This window comes from Temnothorax curvispinosus, unplaced genomic scaffold, assembly GCF_003070985.1.
Source record: "Temnothorax curvispinosus isolate PA1 unplaced genomic scaffold, ASM307098v1 QBEX01010053.1, whole genome shotgun sequence".
NCBI lineage: Eukaryota > Metazoa > Arthropoda > Insecta > Hymenoptera > Formicidae > Temnothorax > Temnothorax curvispinosus.
In genome coordinates, this window is record NW_020219833.1 from 794,254 (window position 1) to 821,676 (window position 27,423).

Genomic DNA, 27,423 nt, shown 5'->3' on the forward strand with positions numbered 1-27,423 from the left:
TACCAAGATATTTATTGTCGTTCTCGAATTCACGATCCGTTACAGGCGCGAATGTGCCTGTAAGACTCTTTCTTCCACTCACTCACTCTTTGCTTTTAAAAATGAAATCTGCTGACGACGACGAGCACTTGATCTTGTTCGAAAAATGGTGACGGTGATACCGTACATATTTTTGAGCAAGTTATTCTACTTGTTTTTTTTTTTTTATTTCTTTGAGATAGAGATAGTTTTAATTTATAAATGTTCAGAGATATTCAGATGTTCTTTTCTGAATATATCTGCCAATACGAGAGAGTTTGAAGACACCTAATGTATATACATTCCAGAATGACAGTCGGGTTGTTTGAATTGAAAAGCTTTCCGAACGGTCACACGATAGGTTCTCCGGTTTCGGTCACGAGAGAACCGTTGAAAAGTTTTCTCCGACTCCAGATAAGCTAATTTTTCATTCTAAAAAGCTAAAACGCCTAAAACGATCATTGACACCACGCATTCGGAGTATATTAATCAGTACTTATCGACGACACTTAAGCGTATCTGTCCGACCGGCATTTCCAGGACGGACAATGGCTAATCGTTGGAGCCACCTGTCCCCGTCGTAATCTCACAGGGTATAATTAACGAAGCGGCGTTAACATGCGGACTCGAATGGAGTGGGTCAAAGACACTCACAGAAACTATGTCTGTTCGACGTCTAAATGGCATGCTATCCGTCGACGATGATGCAACAAAGATACCCCGCTACGTCTTATACTCGAACACCATTATTATAATTAATGGGCAATAAGACGGTACGTGGGGCGCGTTTCAGACGAGCAACGTCAATAAAGATAACAAATTCCTGATTTATCTAACATTCCTACAAATATGAGACTTATTTGTCGAGATATATGTTATATAAAAGGCTGCATATTTTATTTTACAGTAATCCTAAGCCCAAATAAAAAACTATATTTATTCTAGATATCTTGGAAAAATTCGAGCCTTCGTTAATGTTGGCTATACATTTACCTTGAAAATATCCTTGAATGCATATAAAGATCATAATCCGCCGTAATCTAAAATTTATGGAGGTGCTTTTTTTTGCATGCAATCCTTCGCTGCATCGATCGGGGCGCACACACAGCTTTTAACAAAACGCCAGATGCCAGATGTTGCATAGTTACTGAAGCTATACGGAAACGATCACGGTTATACGAAACTGACTGCTACCGGTTAGAAAAAGCAGGAACGGTAACTCAATAATGCATAAAGGCAACGTAACGTCAACGATGTATGCCGCGTTCGCGCAAGAGAACACGAAGACAGATAAACGTAACCAACGAGATAGTCGAGTCTCCGTGCACGTGCTCCGTACGCCATCGGCTTTATCATTTTTTCATGCAGCCGGCGCGGCGGTACGTATCAGTTCAGAGTTTCTAAAGCGGAAGATTAGAACGATCCCCCGGCGTTTGAGCGTGCGATCATTTCTTTTTTCCACCGGCATCGCGCGTCGCATTCTTATTCTCCACAAATCTACAAAAAGGCCACGAAGTTCAGAAGCCGACGGGCGTTCGGCGCTCGGTAAGAGAAGTTGGAAAACTGTCACGTAAACTTTTCTATATACTTCGGACGGCTTATTTCGCGTTACAACGGTTATACCATGCATCTACCCGTACCGCATCACATGAGCCACACGGAACAACGATATCGCTTAATTAACTGAAACCAGGATTTTAAACGAGAAATTACGACGTTCGCCAATCAGTATTTTCGCGTGGAGATCAATTTACAGAGAAGTATAGAATGTCGCTCCCTTTTTCGAAGTCGTTCCTTGCAATTTCGATTTTTACGCGTGCGTCGCTATAGATAACGGGATACGTGACTAGCTTAAAGTAAATTTGAGTATAATACACAAAACCTTCTTTTTTACATATTTATCCAAAGCCACTTGCCGATTTCCCAACAAATTCCATCCAATATTTTGCCTCTCAAGGACGGAATGTAGAAAGAACTGGTTTCTCACCGTACATCAAACTCGTTCCGTAACAGAATACATTGAAGGACTTGGCCGTTCGAAAAATCGACGACGCGATTCAAGCGTCACGGCGAGGTTCACGTGTAATTAACGTTAGCGAGGAATCGCATAAAGACGGCGATACGATACATCTACAACGCGTCTGAATCAATTACTCCGCAAAACTGGAGTTCCCTTTCCCCATAACATTCTACCATTTTATTATTACTGTACCGTGAACCGTCAACGATGACCGTAAAAATAAGTCAAATGAGAGTAAAAATAAGAATCACGGAAGACGGAAGCCTCCAATTATAGATGCGACGCTCTTTTTTCCTTCAGCACATTAAAGACACGTCTCACTGACACAACCGCGGCGGAAAAACACTCATTACGCGTCCGAAGGAAACTGGTGCGCGATCGTTCGGCAAAGGCGGGGCGGGAGCGGACGACTTCCCGCGTCTTTATTCTCGCTTCGGTGCACAATTGAAGAATTCCTTTGAGCTCCCTCCTTCCACGAATCACCGAGCCACGATGTACACGCGGCGCAACGAGAGAGAGAGAGAGAGAGAGACCGGGCGTCGTCACGACGACGACGTCGGTTTGTTGACACTGCACGTAGAGACACGGGCGTGTTCCCTCTTGATACTCACACACGCGCGTACAAACACCGGCGCCAAGCAAAATAAACACCCCGAGGTGTCTACGCCGAATGGGGGAGTATCGAAATATCGCAGCCGCCGCGTCGCGCGTTTCCGCGAAAAAGTTTCGACCGCCTTCGAAGTTGGACAATGTGGATTGTCTAACCATGCCTGTCGTTCAAGCTCGAATCAAAGTCGGGTAGAATTACGTTGCGGCTGCTTGAATTGTTTGCCGGAGCGTTGCACGTCTACCTATACGTTATACGGATTGTGCGTAAACAATGCGTAAACATGCGTAATCTGCGTGAAAGAGTTACGATCGGTTACGATGCTCGTGCGTTCTTGTTTTTTTTCCGGCTTAAAGGCCTTTGTAGAAAGAAAGGAAAAGAGAGAGAGAGAGAGAGAATGAAAGAGAATAAACTAAACCTTTGTGTTTTTTTCATTAAGTCAGCCGGATATCAAATGTACGTAATGTCAAAAAAAAATATTCAGTTACATTAAAATCAACATGACGTACTGTATCACATGCATGACACGCGAGAACTTTTATAATAACGATATCATCATTTCAACAAACCCACGCGGCATTGGCTTTTTACTCGCATAACAGCGAAAACACACTGTAGAAACATATCGGTATAATTACTGCTGCGCAATAACTTTTACGAATAATAATTTAAACGCAGCGCATCGTGTTTTATATTATGTTCGCCCAGTTCGACGTAAAAAGCTCGGAGTTAAATAAATTGCGCCGAACGATGTAAAATGAATTTACGTGCCCCGGCGCCGTGTATTAAAATGGACCGCGGAAAAAAATATATACATATATATATACATATGCCCGCGGATTTTTTTATCAGCGTGCGCGCTAACTGAATTTAGATAGAAACGAGCAGCAACATTTCGGATCCATCCGCTTTCGCTCCGAAAAAGCGGCCGCGAGAATCGGACGGGGTCAATCAAACGAAACGCTATCCATTCAAAAATCATGCTCATTCATCTCGCTCGGCGATAATAACGACCAAATAAAAGCGGCGTTATATTGCCGGAATGATATCGTCCCGCAACGAATCGTTATCACGTCCGATCGAAACACCCAGAACAGTCGGCGCTGATTCATAAAGAACTTTCGTGGACAAAAATCTCACGAGGAGGTTTCATCTCGCGCGCGCGAGTGAAATGCTCCGGCAAAAAGGCGCGGAGCGGAGCGTTTCGCGCGACGCGCAGTTCGCGCTTTTTTTCCGCTCGGAAAAAACCGAGTCCCATTGGAAGCGCGATGAAAAAAACCGGGGAACGAGTTTCACTCCGAAACTCGCGCGGACGAGACAGCGCTGTCGTTTAAATTATCCCGCCGCGTGACCTCCGCACCGGTTTCGATTGCAAAAAAAAAACATTCGGGTAAGTATGTATACGTCGCGCAAACAATGGAGCTTCCGAATCGAGACTCGTATCGATTATCCTTCGCTTTTCGATCGCTATTTCCGACCCCAATTTTCCCCGACGCGCGCGCGAAAGATCGCGAGGAGCAGATCTAAGAGATTCGGTCGTTATTCGAGGACGCCATCTTGTCCGATCCGACGAGCGAGATCGAATTGTCAGATTGAGGCAACGACCGTCTCGCGTAAATCGTCGTCGCCGAGAACGCCTCGCGCTCCCCGCGACGATTCGTAATTTAACACGGTCCGCTTGGCTTTCACACCGATCTCGCGCATTCCGCGCCGCCAGGAGCACGTCCTTTGTCCCTCGCGGAAGCGAGGAAAACGATCGGGAAGAGACACTGACCTTGCTGTGCGCGCTGCGATTCCCGCGACGCCGGCCGCGTCCCCGCGTCACTCTCGCGACAGGAACAGACGGGCGGAGTCCCCTCCGTCGCTCTCTCGCTATTGTGCTTCAGGTAATCCAAAAAATTCCGCGTAGGGAGCACACCACTCGTCTCGCGTCGCGTCGCGTCGCGTGCCGTCCACCGGAGTCTCACTGAAAGCCAAGTTCTCCTCACATTCGCGCACCGTACGTTAAAGAACCGTGTCACTGCACTCTGAAGTTAGCCGCGAAGGGATCTTTTCAGAACGGGCGACGCGGCGCCGCGCCGCTTCTTTCGCCGGCGGGCAACCAACGCAACACAGCGCGATATACATTCACTCGTGCGTCGCCGTGCTATTCCGCGGAAAACGCGCGCGACAACGATCTCACATCGGCGACGGAGCAGTTCGGAGCTCTGCCTCCACGTGGAAGCGAGCGACCGCCGCGAACATACGTCCGTCACGTCGGAACGGCAAACCGAGACTAGCGCGCCGCTGCGGACGTCGAGAAAGGCGAGCCTAGTAGACCCGCGCTGTCTCTCTCATTTCCCCGCCGCCACGCCGACCGTCTATCACTCTCTCTCTCTCTCTCTCCCCCCCCTCTCCCCCCGCTCTTTCGTCGCGCACCGAACGACTCGCGCGCGATCCCGCTTCTCTCTCTCGCTCGCTCTTTCCCCTCGATCGCCGCGGTCGTTCTCCATTCCTCTCTCGGTTCCCCACACCGTCCCCCTCGATGCTCCGTCCCCCCCTTCCCCGTTCCTCACCTGCCGACCGGCCTGCCGACGCGCTCCTCCACGGCCGGCGACGATCCCTTCTCTCCACGGACGATCTCTTATGCCGGTCGGGCCAATCCGATCCCTTTTCCAACCGTAGTCCGGTGCGAACACGTTACCGGTTACCGCGTGCACCGTGCCTCTGTCAGCGTTCCCCTGCCTGCGCCCGACCCCTCTCCGGAGTAAAACTCCCCGCGTTATGCATCGTTGCGCTCGCACACGCAAGTTCGAGCATCGCGCGCTTCTTCTCTCGTTCCCTCTCTCTTTCTCTCTCTTTCTCTCCCTTTCTCTTTCTTTCTCTTTCTTCACGCACGCCGCGCCGGCCGGCCCCACGTTACGATGCGTTTTGCCGTCCGCAATCAACGGTCGACGCTCACTGGACTGCGGTCGCAAAAAAAAGGGGGTCAGCTCGCGGGTGGGATTTAAAACCGAGGGCGGTTGCGTTTTGCCGAGACTCTGCTCGAAATCGCGGGAAAATGCGTTCGGTCGCGTCGGGGCAGCGTAACTCCGAAAGAGCCGGTCGCACAATAATAGGGAAGCGCCGATAAACTCGCCGAGTGGATACTCGGCCGTTAATCCGTGTCGATGCGGCGATGAAGAGAGAGCGTTTTTGTCAGCCGATATTCAACGCGACGTGGATGGAAGCGAAGCGGTTTTAATGGAGAGCTCGCGTACAAATTGTTGCGCACTTTATAAATATATCGGGGTCCGCGCGCCGATGGCAAGCCCCCGAACAATGTCACGGGAAGCCACGTCGATAAAAGGAGTAAAATCTGCACTGTCAGAAGAAACAAATTTCAAGATTTCTCATTTATTATTATTGTTTAAAAGATTGCCTTTTATTTTATACACATACATATTTGGTGTGCTCGTTTATTAAAATACTCATTACCGCGTGCGACTGATAATAATGCGCAATAACAAAATAACGGGTTACATGTTCCATATTTTCGAACAACACGCAAGAACGTACGGTCAAATATTATCTAGTTTTGCCGTCATCTTTGAACAGCTCATTATATGCAGATTACGCGAAGACTAAAATCATCGCGATAATATTGCCGATGCATTTAGCAAACGCCACTGCTTCATAAAGCGATAAATAATTGCTCGGTGAGAGGAGGCATTGTACTGTTTTTCGGTAATCAGGCGTGAATAACAATGGTTAATCGTGCATGAAACGCATATGAAAGTATACGCTTTGTTCTGTTTTTAATGCACCGAGGTCCGTATCGATCGAACAACAATGTATTAGAAGCAATGTAAATATTTTTAAAACTCTCTCACGACATTATCACGATATGTTTAATTGCGTCAATACAGCTAATATTTCTAATTAAAATTATTTCTAACGTTCATTGCGCTAGCGAGCGACGTAAGAGACACGAGATTCCATTGATATCTGATTATTTCCTTCGAAATTTAATACAATTATCGACCGTGAATATCGATCGTGAATATATGTTAAACAAGAGACTCAACGTGTTGAGCGGGACGAGTGTTACCACGTCCGCAAATTGTTTATAGAGCATAAATTTTCAAGACTGCCGCTCTAATTGACTCGTAAATTTCACTCGTGCAGTAAATCATACCTGCGACGCTGCGTACCTGGGTTCGCAAAAATTTACGTTATTATAACAGTCTTTCGGCGCGAGACGTGAGATGCGTTACGCTCGAACAATCACGTTTCCGGAAAAAGGATTTCACGAGGAACCGACCATTAATGTCGCCGGGTTAGCATTTAAATTCACGCACGGCGTCAAAGATGCAGGTGGCACTCTTTAGACGACTCTAAATTGCGTCCACCGGCAGACAAACGCACGGCCGCAGAGCCAGTCCTGTGTTTGTCCCGGTAGTTGCCAGCGACTAAGCTAACGGAGCCGGCCAGCATGTATACCGGGAACTCGCAGAAAAGGGACACGAACAGAAGGCCCCTTAGTCCTCTGTCTCTGTGTTCCACTACCCCCCGCCGTTACTTGTCTTATCGGCGCCCCGTCGTCCACATTGCTCTCGGCATCTCACCCTCGCCAGTCAGAATTACGTTTGTGTGCTCGGACACCATTACCTTAATTAAGAGCGAAGTTTTCTCAAGCTGCCCGCGCGCGAACACTTCCTCTAAACTAAGTTCTCTATTGATTTTATCTTAATATCCTTAAGTTCTTCGCAGTTCCTCCTTTTATTCTTCTTCCTCCGCCACTCGAAGGGAGCTACGTGCCGCGACTAAATGGCTTTACATGCATAAGACGTCTCGTCATTAATGTCGCAAAACTTATCGCCGCCTTAATGAGAATTCCTCGTAACTCCATTTTTCTAAATATGACGCGCGACGCGAAGACTGTTTAAGAATTTTTTTAATGTAGTTGCGCATCAAGTTCAGAATTCACTCTCTTAAATGATTTACGATGTTACGCTTTACGGCGCCGGAGAACGGATGTCTTTATCACGGGATAACGATAAAATACTTATCTTCTTTAGTAAAAGTAAAACTGCGAAAAATCCTCTCTCATCACGCCGCGCCCATTACATATAATATCTTTTCACGCGGGTTCCTTGTAAAGGAGTTCGGATATCATTATTGCCTTAGAGTGGCAGTTTTTAAATATAATTAACTATAAGACGTTGTTAATCCGAATATTCACTCCTCCAGTCACTTTATCGTATACTTTCGATTTTCTTTATATCTTTTGATTGACACTTTTTTTATCCCTTTATTTTTTTTCTTTAGATTTTGAACAGGCACCGAAGAAAACGACATAAATACCCTTAATTCTGTTCGGACCTATTCACAAATGTTGCGATAGGCCTAAAAACCATAGTGCGCTTGCTTATGTTAGTCCTTTTTGTGTTACTGGATTCTTTTCATTCAAAATATCTCTAATGCCATGCCATGCTTTACAGAAGACTCCATGACAAAAGGGATGAGCTCTCTTTAAAAAAAAAAAAAAAAAAAAAAGTATTGAAATTCCAACTTTGTAAAAGAGCCGATCGGCGCGGCGACATAGGGGAGGACAAAAATTATATATTGTACATGTATTGGAATATCTCAATACAGATAATAAATTGCGTAAAGAATTTCAGGTGACAGTGTGTAAGAGTGTGTGTGTATGATTAAAATATATTTTACAATTAGGAGCATAAAGTAATATTAGAGATATAATACAAATTAATAAAATTGGTAAAATTTTATATTACTTTATTTAATAAAATTTTGTTACAAATATATAATATAAAAATATATTAATATTTATCTTTTTTTTTTATTTATTTTAAATTTATTGATATTTTTGTTAACTAATTGATGTAATTAGATAAATATACGCGAAGATGTATTTCGATTTAAATAATCGATGTTTACTAGTTCCAGTCAAAATGCAAGTACTACCAAGTTATATGTATTAACATTTCACATCATTTGTTTTCGATTTCTGATAGAAGGCCAAGCATTTTGCTATGAAGAATCGCGGGAGTGAGTACGACGAGAAGATGTGGAGATGACGAAGAAGGAGATGGATGGAAGAACGAGAGTAATAGGAAGAGCAGCGCTTCTCCAAGAGGTGAAGAGTGACCGGGGCAAGGAAGAGAAGATGTGAAGCCAAAGAATCAGTCGGTCGTGGTAGAGCCCGTCTTGGCCTATACTGGACTCAAGGCTATCAACCTCTAAGCATCCATTAACTACCAGACGTCGAGGTGTACGGGCGCGCATACATGCACACGCACACCCACGAATGCATGTATACGCACGCATTCGCGCGCGGAGACGGCTACCCCGCAGTATTTCACCGGCGTCCGCAATTACGCGGTTCCAAGCAACGGTGCTGATTAGACCGCAAACGTCGCTCCTACTCCCGTTGCTGGCGGCCGAAAGCGCACGGCCGCCGAAGCTAAATACGCTTTGTCAGATCGTTGAAAATTTTATTTTGCGAACGCATGTGTTTCGCTCGCCGAATGTGTGTCGTTCTATATATGCGTATACGTTCAAAGTGAGGAATGCGCGATCGCGAAATGCCGAAATACCGAACGCGAGTTCGGGGTCGTGGGTCGCGGTCACAACGGTACGCGAAAACCGGCGCGGCGCGATCTACCTCGAAAGAGAGACGCCGCTCGAGAGCAACAAGTGAAAGTCAGTTTGCCACGGAACAACGTAGTCGGAAATCATGCGCGGTGCGCATTATCTCGTTTCCCCAGTCCGCTGCCTCCACCCGGTATAATCAGCTCGATCGTATCCGTTAAGATCTTGCCTCGCTTCGACTCGTTATTAACCGTTATCAGCTTCGATCGAGATATCGGCCGATGCAAACGACCTCGTCGACTCGGCGCGGCGCGTCCATCGTTTCCCGATCAGCGCCGACGTAAGCCGACGTTTGATGTTTGATGAATTCAATCTCGCCGAGCTAGCGCGCAATGGTAACGCGGCGCTAGTCCGTCCGTTCGCGCGCAGCTCGAACAAACCTGACCGACAAAAACTGGCCGGACAGGTAAGCGGTAGCGAAATACCTGACGCCGTGAGGCTAAACGCGGCGTGGTAGACGCTGTCCTAGACGGGGCCGTTTCGCTCGGCGCGAGGCCGCCGAGGCGCGAGCACGTTTCCTTCGGCCGCGAATACCGCCGTGCGTGCGTTAACGAGTACGCGAGGTGGATTGTTACCTCGTCGCGTATGATTTACAGCGACTTTAAAGATGAGATTGGCCTTTTGTTGAGTACACTCACGAGATGTAACGATGATCCGACGTGCCGAGTAAAATTGCTGCCGAGTGGATTCGCGAGATAAACTCGCCTTTGAATAACGTGTCAAAGAGATCTTTAAGATCGCTTTGAACTAATTCGCGAGAGATGCACAATGTCGCAAATAATTTGGACTCAAAAGGGAAATAAATTAAGTATAGAGTTTCCTGGCTTACGTTAATTCGAAAGTATAGGTGTGCGGCTTGCGTCCGACTTCGATCGATTCCAGAAGATCTCGTCGGGATCGTGACCTTCGTTCGGTCATTATAGCCGCCATAAATCATACGGGAAAATTACATCGCGGACTCCTCGTGATGAGAGTATTACTTGCCGACGCGAATACGGGAATATTCTCGGTGAAATCAGACGAACTAACATCCTGCGTGTACCGAAGCACGGGGCTCTCGCTATAAAGTTCGCGTAGATATTCCATACGCAATCACGATACTTACGTTCGCGGTTCCGACATTAACGAGGAAAATTTGCGTTTAACATCGAGAGAAGGTGTCGATAATGGGAGATGGGAAATGATCGGGGCTTTAAGTGTACCCTGACGAGATGGTTAATGACTAATGCGAACCTGGAAAACAGTCCAAGAACGAATAAAATAGGTCCTCGTGCCCGCTGCGCTGTACAAATCGATAATTGGAACATCAGTCATTTTCACGCCCGAAATATCCAATCTTCGAAAAACACGACGCGTATTCGGTAAATCGTCGTATTTTTCCCGTTTGAATTCTCGTACGGTACACTGATTACATTATCGTTCATTTTACAGCGCCGAATGTTTCACTCGTTTAACAATCGCGGGTATTTATTGCTCGCGTGCAATTTGCGGATCTTCTGATTTCGATTCGAATTAATTTCTGCCATTCGGAGGGAGTTTGGCCTGTAAACAATCAACGCGATTATCGTAATCGAGGGTCGCACTGTTCGCTTGTTCACACCGGCGCGGGGTGGGACACGGCAGACGGCACGCATGCAATTATTTCGCTAACAGATGCCGTATGGCGTATTGATTAAAACTGCAATCATCGGACGAGACCACAGAGGCACAGAAATCCGATAAAAATCGAAGGCTCACTCTGTCTGCGACGTATCGCCGAATAAAATTGGCAACGGTCACAGTTGGTCGGTTCCGAATTGTGTAGGAACCATTTGTAGAGATTTAGCAACCGTAGCGCGAAAATCTTTTTCGGAACGCGTAACAGTTCCGTAACTTTTGTATGTACTTTTATGACCGGACGACGCGACAGCGGTTTAGCGTTAAACGCGCGCAGCGAAAATATAGACTAACGCGCGCCACAGCCTCTGCAACTCTGTTTACGTTTTACGATTTATTTCCGGTGATGGACGCGCGCTCTGTAATATCAAGCAGTTTTCTGAGAAATGTAAAAACTCCGAACGAATCTCCCGGATTCGCTCGAAACTTCGTTGGGGCAACTATTCTCGTGTAACAAGTCACCGAACTTCGTTCCCGGAAAACTCGATTACGTTTTGAATAAATTAACGAGAGTCTTTTCCGAGCGCGCTCGTTACTCTCGCGGAAAACTGGGACGCGACCTTCTTCGCGCGCGACAGAAAAAGAACGTCCGAGGGACGTCAGTCAGGAAAAGTTGCAGCTTCGTGACACCAGCCTAACTTTGCGCCGCGAGCTCGGATGGAGAGACGTTTGCAAGTAGAGTCTCTCTTGTCATCGCGCTGACAAATTGCTTCGCGCAAACCGTCGCTGGCTGCTAACGTAAACACGAAGCGTCGTGCTGCAGATTGTTGCACAGGCACACTTGACGCCGATACATGGGCGGATGCAAGTGGCAAAGGTCGACCTATCGATGAAGCGTCGTCGGTCTGCATCGACGGATCGATAACCGTTTCGACAGCGGCGAACAATAGCCCCTGTATAGGCTGTAGCCGGTCTTTATTTCAGGTGAGAATGGTGGTCGACAGGTGGAAAATGACAGTAAAAAGTTTCCCGAAAGAATTATGAATCCCCAGCGACGATGGCGCCGACGGGAGGGTGCGGACCGTTCATTCATTCGTATCCTAACCGCGCTTTATGGGAATTCCGTCGGAAATATTTCAATACTCGCCGGAATAGCGGCCCGCGGGATGACCCTGTTTCGTCCGCTCCCTCGCTCTCTTTCGCATCGCTCTTGTGACGATTCGATCACATTTACGGCACAATAAGCTAGGACATTAGATTTTCTTCAATCATCCGAACAACGATCGAAAACCTGCAGAATAAGCTACTATGAATAAAAGTGCAAAATTTGCGTGAATTTGTTCGATAAAATGAAAATTTAATACTAGTTTAATAATATATTATAATGATACATATATTGATACATATATTGATTTATTATTGTAAATTTAACTTATCTAGAAAATCGAGTTCCGTCGATTTTTCGACGGATTATCTAAATAGGAAATTTACCTTTCCGTCGGGGATATACGAGGCGATGGATGCGAAGCGTTTCAAAGAGCCTACCGGAGAGTCGGATTACAAAGAAATCCGGAGGCGCAAAGCTAATTCTGAATTAGGTGTCTGCTTACAATCTGCCGCTGTTGCCGAGACTATGCACTTTATTTGTAACGAAGTATAGCGGCTCGCAGTAAGTGCACGAGTATCTGCACAGAAGCGGTTTTGCATCTTTAAATTCCTGAGAAGGTAGAAAAGGCTATTCAGAGAGGCGCTTATTCGCGAGACGATCGGGACTGGGCTTTTTAAGTGGATATCGCATGCCTGACTTGTCCACCCACCTACCGCGCATTGCAAGATTCACAAAACCTACACGTCTTTCTCCTCGCGCATACATGTATTTATGTGTGCACATGCCTTAAGAGTTTAATAAAAAGAAAGGTATAGATATTTCAATAACCGGTTCTAAAGATTCCTGAAATTTTTAGCGACGTGAGAGAATATCACTTTTGTCGAGATTTTTTGAAGGAATTATTCGAGCAAACGGAAGCGAAAATATTGGCTCTTTTCGCGTCGGATGTACGCCGAATTATTTCCAGTGAATTGAAAATAAGTTGAACTGGGAATTCCCTTAATTAACTTGCCTCGTACTACGTTAATGGTCCAGCGAATAGTATAACAATTTTCAAATGTAGCACCACATTTCCGTAATGTTAGACCAGAGTAAAATTTCAATTTTCCGGGCCATAAAGTATGAGTACGCTGCGTAGGAGAGCCCACGAGCAGATCGCAAGCCGAACAATTTTCTAAACGGATATCGATGAAATGGTATATCATCTGTATTAAAATTACAGTAATTTTCTGACGCAAGAGAAATTCCACTGTTCCGAACATGCGAACTCCATTATTTTATTTTCTATATACTCTTTGCCAGGCAGTCGTTTTAGCGGCTGTACTTATTTTTCGAACATTGCATAACGTTAAAAGAGATATAACCATTTTTTCAAATAAAATCTGACTTCCTCGCGGAGCGTAATGCAGTCTTCCAGCTTGACAACGGAACCGAATTACGGCTAAAGAGGAGCCCGGCAGGAAAGAGGAGAAAGCGAAGAGAGAGAGACAGACAAATCAAGCGTGCATAATCGATGTTCGCCGCGAGAGAACTCTTCATAATCCAGTCTCGATTCACCTCTCGAATCTCGTCGCGGTATTAATCAAGGCGTTATACTTTCTGTAATCTCCAGACCAAATTCCAAACAAATTATCCTGGGATCTCAGTGGACAAGCAGCTCGTGGCGTTTTATAAATGATCCCCGCGGAATAAGGAATTGCGAACATTAGTAAAGGGTTGTCAGCGTTTTCTGCTCGGCGTATCTGCCGCAGCAGCTGCCGTTACCGTCTTCGAGTGAGGAGAATTAAGCAGTCTTAAACGCTCTTTGATACCGACGTCGACATTTTGAAATATTTTTCTGCGCGCCATACCGCTCTACCGCGTTGACGCCTTCATTTTTCACAGTGACTGAACCGCCGCCGTAATAAAAGTGTCGAGAAATGTTCTTATTGTTTTCCACGAAAACTTCTTACAATTTCGGACGTCAGTTGCATACGATGTATTGCGTTACTTGTTACGAATTGTTTGACATATAAATTTTCCACAATCGTAATACGTGCATAATTATACCGCGCGCGCGATCGATATTTGCTTGATTAGAATATCTGACGTCCCAAAACTATCGGCTATGTGTCGGGGGAACACACTTGTGTTCTCGACATCATAGATTCTTCAACAATGCTCCAGATGGACGCATAATCGAGACACACGCGAACAGTTGACAGGTAGGCGTACCGGAATATGAATTTATGTATGATTGACATCGTGTTATATTGTGGTTGATTGCATGTCAAGAACGATGGTGTTCCTTAAATATTGTATAATATACATATATAATATACACAATATAACATATACAATATACATATATAATTGTGTGAACAAATGTTGCATGTTACGCGATTATACTCCAATTTTATCAATCTCGTATATCAAATACATGTACATATATCAAATACGAAACATAACTAGATTAATCGAAATTGAAAAAGTTGAAATCGCAATAGTTCCTGAGTAATGAGCAATTAAAGTCTTTCTGATAATATCTACAGAATTATGATAATTATATGTAAATACTTTTACGACCGCAAACGAAGATAAATTTTATTCTTTACATAAGCATTAAATTTAATGCGCTATAGCGACCAACTCATCGGTATTATTACGAAAGAGCAATTATTACGCAAAGAGCAGAATGTTCGGCATAAATTTATTTTTGAAAACGTTAAATATGTGAGTTGTCATTTATGACAACAAGTCGGTTGGCTCGCGGCGTATTGGTACGTATCATTGTGGTATACAACGCGCTGTTGCGTATATACACAAGGTTACCGCCTTATCATTCGTACGTCGAACAAGTAAGTCGCAGTGCAAGCCGTTCTACGTATCGTTTCGTTATTTCTCGAGACATGATCGCAACAAGCACCAAAAAATGTATTGAACAGTAATATATTTTACTATTGTTTCAATAATCAGTAATTACTCCACGAGATTAACGATTTGTGGCGTCGCGCCGGTTATTTAGCCAAACATATTTCGCGTGATTTGTTCTTGATAAGATCGAAGATAAGATTGAAAACAAGAATCTTAAACTGCCTTAGCGTGATCTTACGAGAGATTGTTATATCTTTAATGACGTTTAGATCTAAATAAATATATTGCATTTTGTATTGACTTAAATAATCCAAGCTATCCAATCTTTATAGATTCAAATATATTGCGCTTTGCATTTCTCATTAAATTAAATTAAATATAATTTAATTGTTTATTATTCTAAATTGAGAACTGGGAATAAAAGAAATAAATCGTCGCGTCGGATGAAATAATTCAACGGAAAGACTAGTGTTAAACATTTATCAATAATATTTTATTTATTTTTCTCAGAATTGTGAAAAATTTATTACATCAGTTATGTTAGGTCAGGTTAGAGCGTCGGGTAAAATCCACGAAATTAGTAATTTATCGATTTATTAAAGCTATATAATTTTACTTTTTACGGGATATAAAATTTTTAGTATACCTAAATAATATATTTTAGTATAAATATAATAATGTAGAATAATAATATACTTATATATATACTTTTCCCAACAAAATACGACAGATTTTATTATTCAATTATTAGATCTCTAAAGTACGATATATCAAAATTGATTTGGAAATCAAGAAACTGAATATTCAAGATAATTTTATTGTATGAAGTATTCAAACGTTTCAAATTAATACCAGCTTCCGTACAGTCTTATTGTTAGAGGCTGTGTTCTTATATTCACTTTCAATACTGAAAATTTATAGTATACGTGACGTAAATTATAGATTTTTAGTACTGGCAGTAGTACTGAGAGAAAATGGGAACACACCCAGTATTTATTTCTCGCGCCGTAATCAAACAGCGCGTCGTTAGGTATACAAGCGCCCTCTCTTTCGCGCTCCACCACTCAAGTAAATGAGACAGAAGTCACAGTGTCACTACTGTCACTGTGTCAATAGTGTCACTGCGTTACGTTACTCTTCAAAACGCGATCGGGATAAATATAAATAAATATCAAGTATCATAGCATTATTACAAGCGATTATACTGACACGTGTGACGATTCGTAGGTAAGTGTAACGAGGGGATAGTTATTTGACAAAAACGATATATTTCACGACTCATTTATTGAATGTAAGAATCGAAGCGATCCAAGAGGATGGGATTTACAAATTAGTTCCACAGCAGACAATTATTTCTCCGACAGTGTTTAGAATTGAACATTTCTCGTATGACGCTTTGATTTTTTCATCGACCGAAACGTAACCTATTTCAAATTGCCGACTACTTTCACAGATCGAGAGTACAGTGTGCGATATAGATACGGAATCGTTTGGAGTGATTCAACTAATAGAGCCGTCGCCGATTTAGCTGAGTAAACAGACCATAGCCGGTTCGTCGCGCATTAACTTCGGGAGTGCCGTTCAAGTAATTGGACTAATAGACTTTTATTGGTGATTAGTCCGCGCGCGATTGTAGTTATCCGCGGGTGTTTTTCGGAAGTGAATGCAGGGCGAGAAGGAGATCTGACAATCTAGACATGAGAGGAGGAGGAGGAGGAGGCCCTAGGAGAGGGCATCGGGCGCCAGCGGAGCAACCCTGCGGTGAGTAATTAATTTTTCATTCGTTGTTTTTTATGTGGAATTAATCGTCCATTCCCTCTTTTAACTGGATCTAGATTAAAAGACTAAGAATTAGAGAAATAAATTATTATTTTTTTTTAGAAGAAAGTATAAACTTCTTGAAGATTGTTTTCTCAAAAACATACGATTATTTTATTAAACATCTATTACTTAAAAAACGAATTTAATTTGTAGAATAATAATTTTTCAAATACTAAATATTTTGAATGTGGCTACAATTTATTTTGTATTTACATGTTACAGAATCAACATAGTCGACGTAGCAGATAACTCCGCTGTTGCGCATCGGTTGGTGAGTGGTTAATTAACTTGTTTATTGAGGTAACGAATCTGTGACAATTATATCAGATATATGTAGGTATGTATGCATCCGGATACGTATATATCAATCTAACAAAACAACATAAAAATACATGACATCTCACAGATCTGTTGCCTTAAAATGGATATGCTAGAACAGATTAGAATGAATGTTTAATCCTGGATGTGCCACTTATTGATTGATACGCATTTTGTATGATTTGTTGTATGATTTATTCATTGTGCATACGAGGGTGAACTCGCACGCATATATATTTTATGTAAATAGAGTCGGATCTTAAAAAAGAAATTGGGAACATCATGAGGTGACATGATATGATAAATTAATAATAAAATTCGGGAAAAATTAAGTATGCATCAATTGTTAAATATATATTGTAATAGATAAAATGTCCAATTTGTTGTTTAGTTAGAATATTGCAGAAAGGAGATCAGTGGAAAAAAGGAGACAGAAAAGTAAAACAATATTATAATAAAGCTATGATAATAAAATAAATATAAAATATTGACACTTTTTAATCCTAGCTACCCACACTCCGGTCCGTGAGATCGCTTGACTTTTTCACATTGTCATTTTCATTCTAATTAATATTTTAAGCTTGTACTGTAGAAATTGGTAATACAGACTCTGAATAAGATGTTTATGATAATATCAGGTCAAGAAAATGATTCAAATTTAAACTGAACTTATTATAAGAAAACTAGAAAATTATGTTGTTATGTGAAAACTAGGAAACCGAAAAACATCCAGCGGTCTACCGGACCGCAGTGTGGCAAGCTAGAGTTAAATTAAAAATTTTAATGTAAGTTTCTTTATGATATTCACATCTCACAAAAATAACACAAAAATAAAAACTTGACAGGGCATTTATATATTTTATTTACTTTTATGAAATATAGAAAAAGTAGAAAACGCTTTAAATAAAAAAATAGAATATTATTTGAAATAAATTAATTAACGAAATTAATTAATTAAGTAAATACAATTAATATTTATGAAAGATTATCAGAAAAATAATTAATATTTGTTACAGTGCAAATATTGAGTTTTTATTTTCTTTTTTATCCTTTTGCTCTTTTATTCTTCCAGAATTAAATATATAAATTGATACACGAAAACAATTATTTATTCAGAGAGTTTTTTTAATATGCACGTATTACAATCATAAATAACGAAAAGAATATTTGGAATATTTAAATAAATTCCAGATAATATATATATTTAATAAAAGCCATAATTATAATAATTATTACTTTTTATTGTAATGTATTTTATTACATTATAATGTGTTTTATTGTACCTATTATGCTTTTATATTGTATTTTTGGCCTAAACTTTTAAAATTCACTCATATGTAGTAATTATTAACTGGACTTTATATCAGTTAAAGTAATATGACGTAGAATCATATGTTTTGTCGCGAACTAGAGGAAGTTTTGACATAGATTAGAGTGGATCATAATTTATATTTTAAAATTAAAAATTCTTAATTTCGAAGTATATATTCTTGATATATTATATTAAAAATAATTTTGATAGTATTATAAATTTAATGATGAAATAATATGTAGGAATATAAATTTATAAAAACAAATATGCAAAATGTATTTACGAGAAAACATGAAAAAATTTACTTTAATAACAATATTAATTATGTGGGAATGTATTATTTCTTTTGGATCTCATTTATTTTGAATTTTTCACCTGATGTATTTTTAAAGTGAGATTTGATATTCGTAACGATGAATTGACAACTCGAAAGAAACATTGAATCTTGGATTTTGTTTGCGTTTAGCAATTTTTATATCTCTATTCATTATTTTTCATTTATTAAATTCTGAAGTTATTGAAGTTTGGTATTTCTATTGTGAAATACAATTCCTTACATTCGCGAAATGTAATCGAGTCTTTCCTATTCGGAAAGCGTTAATTTAAATTTTTTTTTAAGCTGAAGAGTTTCAAATTTTTTGTACCGAAAATGTGTAATGAAGGAACACGAATTCACAATCAGTTAATATTCTAGCAAACTTTTTAGGCGAATTTAATTAATATTTTAATGGCCTTTTCGACATGTTATTTCGCGAATCATATAAACAAGCGTAAAATCTTTATTCGCTTATTCGCTGAAATAAAAGGAGTATTTCTCTTTTCTACTTTGGCTATATACGGCCAATGTGGATATGACTAGAAGCAACGAAAAATAAAACCAATCTGGCTGGAAAAATGAAAAGAAGTTATATATAAAATAGATTGGTGTACGATACCAAATAACATTAAATTTAAAAATATACAAGATAAATCTTTGATCTTTTTCATATACGTGTGCAATTGAATGTATGTAGTCATGAATGAAAACGTACCATCAAAATAAATTTTGATTGCTTACAAATTAAAATCCCAATTGATCGCGAATTAAAATGTGACTTAACATCTCTACTGTTTGCGAATTCAAATATTATTTCAAATCTCAATTTGCTCTCTCTCTCTCTCTCTCTCTCTCTCTCTCTCTCTCTCTCTCTCTCTCTCTCTCACCATATCTCGATCGCGGATCAGTGATGATGCTGGATTAGTAGGTTCGTCACTGATTTGTAGCATTCGCGGTCGTGAGATACACAACTGGAGAATCCTTATTAAGGTAAGGATTGTAGATTGATGCACTAAATACGGATACGGATACAGTTAGTCAGTCAGGGCATCGCAATTTGGGTAGCTAGAGATACTATGATAAATCAAATAGATAGGAATAGTATTAGCAGGAATGGTATACACACACATATAATTCAAGAGAGGTAGGAGTACTATCACAATTTGGAAGCATGGGGAAGATTATTATAAATCGAGAATTGAAAAAGCATAGGAATAGTTATAGGAAAATGTATAAAAATAAATAATAAGAGAAAACACTACCGTTATGATAAACAATCAATGTATAAAAATAGATATGAAAATAATAAAAATAAGGGTTATAATAATGCTAATAAAAATTAGGGGTATAATAATGCTAATATTAAATTTATTAAAAAAAATTCTAAAACTGGATATTATTATTAACTATGATAGTATTACATTTTATTATAAATTAAATTGTGCAATTAATTATAAAGAATATTAAAATTATGTAACAGATGCGTATAATAACACAAAATTTATTTAATTTACGCGTTAAAAATATTCGCTTTAAAAATCATCAAAGATCTAGTAGTAGTTTATATTTTGAATTTCTCAAAGAGTTTAATAAGATCAGAAAAATTTTTTATCCAAATTTATTTAAAACTGAAAATTCGATGTTAAGTCAACAATTAAATATTAGCTCGTTTATACTTAGGAAATTTGTCCATCTTTCTTATCATATAACATAATATAACATAATCTCAAAAATATTTGATACAATTATTACAATTATTACAACTCACAATTTTTATTATCGCCACAGTTATAAATGTCATAATTCAGAAGACAAAATCTTCTATTTTGTTTTTTATAAAACATATTCGTGATTCCACATTGCATATCAATATTTGCTAACGGAATTATACATTATCTTAAATTATACATTTTGTGTTAAATATTTGTTAGAAGCTATTGCGACACCGTATTCTTTTCACGTTCTTAAGTGCGATCGCTGTCTCGATAGAGTTTTATCACTGTCCCTCGCGTCAGATGGACGCTAGCAAATGTATGATTCGGTACCGACAGGGAGGCTAAACGATTTTTATCATAGAGAGTTATTTCTTGTCACTTTTTGTGAGATCCATCTACGATATTTAGTTCGGTGCCGGTTGAAAGCTGAGAATTTTTATTGCAGGCTTGGCAAATTTAAATTTTCTTTGCAGTTTCTGGAAACAGCGGTAGAAGCAATGAATTACCGATGATTACCATACATTTTACAGTTGAATCACCGAATTAATTAAATAGTATATGTGAGATAAGACTTTCTTCCTCTCGTTCTTTTATTAGTGTATTAATATTCTAGTATTGTCTTAATAATAAAAAGATAGTAATAAAGATAGTAATAGAACAAACGTGGATATTACGGTTATATATTTATAGAGAAATTTTAATTATAATTAAGTAATAAATAAATTCAAGTTACAATTAATTTGATGATTAGTGTGGTTATTATTATATTTTATTCTTTAAATTTTGATTTCTGTTAAGGAACCATTTAAATGATAAATTAATAAATTTTATATCGTTAAACATCACATTTTTTAAAATTCCATTGTTATCGGATTCAATTTATCTTGAATAGTATCTCTGAGAATTATTTATATCCTCACATAGAATAAGTTACGATAAAGACAAGAGTATTTTATTGTTTTTAAATATATTTATTCGTAATACTTTTCTGCGAAGTTCTATTCATGCGTTGTTTTTCAATAAGAAGGTATACATATATATTTCTTAATAATAAAAGGATTATATTTTATCGTGTAAATTTTGCTTTCGTATATTAAAACACAGTATTGAATATCGATTTACTTATCGCGAATATACTCGGGATTTACATAATATTTGCATTATATATAGATTTAAAAAACTGTCGATACAACGGTAACTGTCGTTGATTTGCTACTAAAATCACTGGTATCGAGAGCGGTCCGGAAGATTCTGGATTCATTCCCTTCTGCAACGGTGTTCGACAGATTACTTAACTTTCCTTCGCGGATTGATCCCGTGAGGATGGATAGAAACAGAGCACATTGAGCTCGCTCTCTAATTTAAAGATTGTTTTTTTCCGTATTGGATATATTAATTGGCGTTCCACCAGGCGGAAAGGCCTTGACTTGACTAAATCGTTGGACCAGTTATCCTTCATTGAACGCGATGATAATACAGTTTCTTGCAATTTCTCTCGATGTGTTTTAAGATCCATAAGATTTTAGAAAGTAAAGGTAAAAAGACATTAGATTTGTGTGATCGATCACTTGTCGATACCGAAATCGTATATACGTGAAAGAACGCTGCATGTCCTTCAAATTACATTCGCCGTCACATAAAGCAATAATAAAGGACTCGTTGCATCGAAGATATATTATCAAAGATATATTATCAAAGTTACACGTATTGCAATATCGAGTCTGAAATATTACCATTCAGTTTACTCGCATTCCTGAACTTTTAATTGCATTTTTTATCTTATTTAATCGTTGGCTTACACTGAAGCTATGTTTATTTTTTTGTCTGTCTTTTCTTAATAATCTCGTAGAATATACCTATTATTATTTACTCTTTTATATATATATATATATATATATATATATATATATATAAAAATATAAATAAATTTAAACCAAAATAAATTTAAATAATAAATAATTTAAATAATATATATATCTATATCTATAAAGGAAGATGTCCTGACTGACTGACTGACTGACTGACTGACTGACTGACTCATCAACGCCCAGGCCAAACCCCTGAACCTAGAGACTTGAAATTTGGAGGGTGTATTCCTCTCATGACATAAGCACCCACTAAGAAAGGATTTTTAGAAATTCCACCCCTAAGGGGGTGAAAAGGGGTAAAATGTGTTTTTTTTACGACTGTCTTGACTGACTGACTGACTGACTCATCAACGCTCAGGCCAAACCCCTGAACCGAATTTTTACCAAAAATATATAAAATAGGGGTAGAATTTTTCGGGGAGTGCCACTATGTGTATAGTTTTTTGTTACCAATTTTCTGAAAACCAATTTTTTTAATTTTTCCTATTTTTCGAAAAATAATTGATCAAATCTCAACAAACTATAGATCAAACAGGGGTAGAATTTTTCGAGGAGTACTATGAAGTGTATAATTTTTCGTTACCGATTTTTTGGAAGCCGGTATCGAAATTTTTTCAAATAATTTTTACCAAAATTATATGAAATAGGGGTAGAATTTTCCGGGGAGTGCCACTATGTGTATAGTTTTTTGTTATCAATTTTCTGGAAACCGGTTTTTCTAATTTTTCTAATTTTTCGGGAAATAATTCACCGAATTTCAAAGAATTGTAGATCAAACAGGGGTAGAATTTTCCGGGGAGTGCTATCAAGTATATAATTTTTTGTTACCGATCTTTTTGGAAAGCGGTATTTGTGTCTTTCTACATATATTATTTACTTTTTCTTATATTTGAGAAACAAAATTGATTATTTAAATTTATTTTGGTCGTAGTTGCTCGAGTTTTATATAAAGCTTTTTAAACTATGTTTTTCGAAAACGTTAAATAACAATAAATGTTTTATGATTATGTTCTCATATGTCGATGTAATTAACAGTCAAAAATCGAATATAAAAATTAATTGTTATGATTTTGTTATTATGCTTGTTTGGATGTTTTTATTCCCCATTAATAAACTTCTTGAATGTACAAATAATGTTGTTAAATATTTTACTGTACTGTATATTTTATAATACCGTATTGCATTTTATTATTTTAAATATTGTAATTTAAAATTATTTTTTGTTTTCGTAAAACTAAATTAGTGGAAAAAGATAAAAAGTTATATTTTAATGTAATATAAATTATACAAAAAATAATAAAATAAATATTATAAAATGACAAAGTATAGAAATTAAAAAATACAAAATTAAAAAATTAAACAAAAAATAAAGTAAAAAATTAAAAATAAAGAAACAAAAAATACATATTAAAAGAAAAGGAAACTGCCGCCATGCCGATTGGAATCGGCGGGTATAGTGGAGGGCTTTTGTAAGTTTTTATCGGATAAAATTTTAAGATTTAAAGTTGGACTTTTAATCAAATTAAAATCCAATTTAGAAAAATTCCAAGCTAAGTTTAACCATTACACATCTAATCATAATGATATACGAATAAAAACGGACCAACTTGTGCCATTTAATATGTTCGACTATTAATCAACTCGTTATAGCAGCAACTGATTGCTATAATATGTCTCGTACATGTACATAAGAAACCAAAAGATAAAATCAGCCGAATAGTAATATGAAGCAGTATTACCTGAGCTGCGAAAATCAATAAACAAGTGATTGATCAGTACGTGTATCAGCGTAGTTATAGATTTGAGTTCGTGAAGTCTACGCAATATCTTTCGCCAGCTTTGATCGATTATAACGGGAAAGCTATTGCTTCGACATTTTCATATCAGGATTTTCGATCTTAATCAATTTCTACAGTACACCATTAAATGATAATCGAAAAGTATCCTATATTATATATAACGTATTACATAATATTTATACATATTTGAGAACGCAAATCAGAGAATCACTGATAAACTGGATTGGTGATAATAAGAACACGACTTGTGTGCCACTGACATTAAATTCAAAGTGTAGTTCATCGTCGAGGTGATACACTTTCACATTTTTTCCCGACTATATCTTCGCCGTGCTCTTGTTCTTTGCGATCGAGATGGTTTCGCGAGTTCTTTCGCATCCGTTCATTCTACGATGTTCGAATACACCTCCGGGATTCCTACGAGAGTTCTCGAGGTGCCGATCGCAGAACCGGCGAGCCTCAGTAACAGATAATTAGACATCGCTATGTGGGAATGACGAAGAATCGGTGCACGGACTCTGCGTAGACGCACACCCGTGGGGTACCATTATTTCACCGCTGGGATGTTCAAATAATTGAACGTTGGCCGATACGTGGCGGCGAGTTGTGCCGTATAACGGTTATTCACATGCTGCGAATCGTATCCTGCGGAAACGCCGAGTGCTTATATCAACCTGCGAGGCAGCACGATGTCTATTTCAAACCGCCAATCTTCCTCTCTTGTCTATATAAACCTCTTCTCTCTTCTCGTTCGCTTTCTTTCACTGTTTCACGCGGCATACAATGTATCCTACAAGCATATCGAAAATTGTTTTAGCTAAAAACTTCATGATAAAATTTGTTATCGATTTTATCTTATAAAAATTTTAAACGAGGTAACCATTTTTTTGTCCAACATCTTTTATTTTTTTAACATTAGCAATTGGGAAAGTTATAAGACTTGAATTATCCGAGCGAAGTCCAATTAAAAGTAAAACAAGGGACTGTTATTTATTTGCACTTTCGAGGCATAATTCGCCTACAGCATACATTTATCGATATTGAATAGTTCTATGACTATCAATGCCTCGCTATTAAAACAACCGTCATTCTTTTTGTTTGTTCTCCAATATCTATGATTGAAAGGCCGCATCCGGCCGATCTGGGACGCCTTGTGTACGCGTGCATGCATTCACCTCCTCTCGCTTCTTCACCGCAGCCTCGGCCCGCGGTCGACTATCGATAATCAAGGTGTATCCGTAAAGCAAATAGCTGTTTTCTCAAGTGCCGATATCGGCCCGCCATTTTCGAAAGTGGGTACTCTTCGCGGTGTACCCGAAGAGCCCGTGGGGCGTTATGAAAACGATCCATCGTACGACGGGCCACGCACTCTTGTTCACGCATTGAACGTGTACACGAAGCGAGCGGCTGTCTCACGAAGATCGAACGATATCAAGTGGCCTGCGTTCGATCGACGTGTTAATTACGCGGCGAAATTGCGACAGTCTTAATCGAAAGAGGTCGAGCGTCTCCAACTCGTAAACATTGATCTCCAACTCGTAATCCATGGCGCACCGGATGATGACGACGACGACGATCCCACGTCTGGAAGAAATTGCGAAGCGAAATGCGCGGGAAACGGGTACGATACGTTCGGGCCGTAAGTGTGCGCAAATCGAGAGCGCGGGCAATAGTATTCAGAACCAAAGTATTCGGGGACTAAAGTGGATGGATATACGTGATCGGAGTATCGATAGCGACCGCAGACTTATGGCGAGAACCGCGCGCGAATCGCCTCTGCCGCAATAAACGCGCCAGCCGATATATATGCCCGGGGCCGAAACGTGGCGCTGATACCAGGCCGGTCTTTATTTAATTAATGTAATCGATACGAGCGTGTAAATGCGAACGCTTGTTCTTCTCGGTAAAGCGATCGTTTTGCCCCCGGCCGACGGTTTGCGCGAGTTCGGGCGATGTATGTACGCGTCTCTCTTCTCGACGCTCGTACGCACTTTAATGCGTGTACGGATTGCGATCGCATCGCGCGATGCACGACTGCACGGTCCACGGACTTCTGAAAGAGAGAAAGTTCAACGCGCGCGCGTCTTCCACGTGATCAGCCCGTATTGTGCAGCATTAGGGTAGACCGGGGACAAAAGTAACATTTTGAGTTTAAGATTTTATAACAGTTAAAATATAATATCTACGTAAAAAAGACCTGTACCTTTAGATGTAGAATTTATTTGACTACAAAATTTTCTTGTGCTGAATTCAGTAATGTAACTAGAAAAAAAGTTATTATTGTTTAAAGAATATGAGGAATACTGTTACAAGCGTCCCAACCCCCGGGACAATTGTAACAGCAGAGGGGAACGATTGTACCACATCATCTATAAACAAAATAATGGTTATTTAGTAGGTTTATGTAATCAATCTTACGAATTTTCTATAAAAAATGTAACTTTAATGATAAAATAATTTATTACATGACAATATCAGTATTTTTACATTATAGCAAACAAAAACAAATAATACTGTTTTCTCAACTGAAAGATTATTTATTATCATATATATTTAAAGGGTTAGGTTAAGTTGAAGTTGTCCCCGAGCAACGGGGACAATTGTAACGCTACAATAACTGTCCCCAGGCATTAATGTTACAATTGTCCCCTAATGATATTTTATGATTTCAAGTAAATTTTTTACATAAATATCTGGATGAAAGTCAATCGTATTATGCAAATCATCAACATAAATAATCACTAAAACATATAAAAATAAAACCTTATACCTTCGGCATAAAGAAAGAAAAATATTTCAGATTTTATGCACGTAAGAAAACTTACTTCAGGAAAGAAAAAAGTAACTTCTTCTCCTGCACACGTGCACGTTCCGCGAGGGGCGGCAATGAACTAAGGAACAAATGCCGCTCTATCTAGCGGATCTCGCCTCGCGGTCATACACACGTACCTTTTATAATTTAAGAAATATTCACGATGTTACAACTGTACCCTGTTACTTTTGTCCCCGGTCTACCCTACTAAACGCAAATTATAATTCTAAGAATATATACGAGGTCATTTTCCACAGAACGGGGAATTCCTATAACGAGCGTAACGCACGGACTCCGTATGGACTATTTCGGAGCGCAATCGAAATTCGCATCCCGACTTATTTATTGTGATTATCCTGAGGTTGACGTGTTATCGTTGCTAGCAAATAATAGTTCTCACAGCGAAGCGTTTAATAGTCGGAGAAGTTTCGGCACTTGAATTATTTGCTATACGTGGAGCGGCGGGCGCAATTACGTCGCGTCCATTAATCACGGGGTGCAATCACGAGCGACGCGCTTACAGCGCATATTTTATAATTTACTTTCGTACGTCGGGCGCAGTCATTTATTCCGTTGGCCGACCATCATGACAAACCAGCAGCGGCGGTGCATCCTGCGCGTCATTGC

The 27,423-nt window shown here is 39.5% G+C and overlaps 1 protein-coding gene across 7 annotated transcripts in view; it reads right to left on the reverse strand.

The window, feature by feature from the left end:
- The window catches only part of LOC112459665 (fat-like cadherin-related tumor suppressor homolog), a 328,575-nt gene extending 323,683 nt beyond the window's left edge, over positions 1 to 4,892 (reverse strand). For all 7 annotated transcript variants that reach the window (XM_025023890.1, XM_025023889.1, XM_025023888.1 and 4 more), the window contains exon 1: positions 4,420 to 4,892. The gene's annotated coding sequence lies outside the window, so the exon portion shown is untranslated. The remainder of the gene's footprint in view (positions 1 to 4,419) is intronic.
- Positions 4,893 to 27,423: the final 22,531 nt, after the last annotated feature.